The following is a 1,541-nucleotide window of genomic DNA, read 5'->3' as shown; positions in this document are numbered from 1 at the left end:
TTTTTTAAACAATATAAAGGATCTTTTTTAAACTTTTAGTTATTATGTTAAAGCTGGATGCTATTTTTTAGCCATAAATACATATTCGATAGGCCTGAACTTACACATAACAGGAAAGCCGGTGACTGCAAAGTCCAGAAATTCTCCAGGGAAAAGTTATCCCCGATGTCCATTGAGAAATCTGGGGTTTGCCATCCCTCACACTTTCCGCCATGTTCTTAGAAGGACAAAGCTAGCTTAATACATAATTTTTAACACATGATTTTTAGTTGCAAGATGCCAGTTTGTGAACTGACCAGACTGAACCAGGTTGAAAAAATTAATTGAAATTTGAAAAATGGATAAGGCTTTAAAAATTGTATTATTATAAAATGTAGAGATAACAAATAAACAGACAAAACAAAACAACACTAAACACAACATTTTACACTTGTGGCCACTTTCATTCATCACAACAGACACATAAACAGACAAAAGGATTGATTTAAGACTTATTTATAAAAAATTGACAAGCGCTTTTAAATATTTAGCTAACATGTTTGTGAGAAGAAGAGAAAAAAAAATTTTGTAGAAAAACTTTTTTAGTTTTGAGAAGTACTTAATGTAGATGGAGTGGAACTTTGCTGAAAATAAATTTTAAGGTTTAGATTTAACACAAAACATTTTTAAAACAATTTTAATTTGAAGTTTAAAACATTAAGTAAAATGGTTAATGAGCACTGTAGAAGGAGTCTCTACTTGGAAGTATGAAATGATTTGCTGTAAATGAATAGGTTTTCTTTAAATTGGTTTTGCAGTAGAACAGTAAGACAGCTGCAATAAAGTGTTAAAATTTTTATGATTAAACACAATAGCATGAACTATGATTATTAAAGGTATAAAAACTGATTTTTTAAAAAACAAACAACTGTTTTTACTTTGAAGACTTTAAGTGAATAATTTGTAAAAAATATTATATACTAAATTAACTAAATGCTTAGATTATTATAAAATATAGTTAAAGACATCTGATGCATTTACACACCTAGAACTTAAGACTAAAATTATATTTAATACTAGTTAATTTGCTTATAAAGTTTAGTTACTTTTATATATTACTTATAAAATTATATATAATATAGTTTTCATTAATATTATTTTTTCACTGCGACACAAATATACAGATTTATATAATGTGCTGATATTTTGAATGCACTTAAAATAATAGTTTTTTCAATGCAGAAATAAAGAACAACCATTGCTGTAGCACAAAGTTAAAACTAAGGGTACTATAAAGCACACCTAGGTGTTCACTGTGCATTAATTAACTATATAGTTTAAAAAAGGCTAACTACATTATTTTTCACATAATTTTGTAAATACTTTAAAAATTAAAATAAAACTTTTAATAGAAATATAAGATTTAAATTTAACACTTTTGTGTTCGTTTGGATTTTAAAACACAAAGAAGTTTTTCTTTTACCAACATTTTGTTATCTGTAAAGTGACAGAATTATGACCTTGCTCTAAAATTTTCTGAGAAGCATGGAAAAAAAAAAGTT

At 26.2% G+C, this 1,541-nt stretch overlaps 1 non-coding gene across 1 annotated transcript; it reads right to left on the bottom strand.

Moving 5' to 3' along the window:
• Window positions 1-1,170: 1,170 nt before the first annotated feature.
• On the bottom strand, window positions 1,171-1,300 carry LOC126021063 (small nucleolar RNA SNORA22). Its single transcript, XR_007499677.1, has one exon. It is a non-coding gene; the product is annotated as a small nucleolar RNA SNORA22 (small nucleolar RNA).
• Between the last annotated feature and the right edge of the window lie 241 nt (window positions 1,301-1,541).

The sequence above is a fragment of the Suncus etruscus genome, chromosome 10 (genome assembly GCF_024139225.1).
Source record: "Suncus etruscus isolate mSunEtr1 chromosome 10, mSunEtr1.pri.cur, whole genome shotgun sequence".
Classification (NCBI taxonomy): Eukaryota; Metazoa; Chordata; class Mammalia; order Eulipotyphla; family Soricidae; genus Suncus; species Suncus etruscus.
The sequence above is the reverse complement of the archived record's forward strand: the minus strand, read 5'-3'. Positions and strand labels throughout refer to the sequence as shown.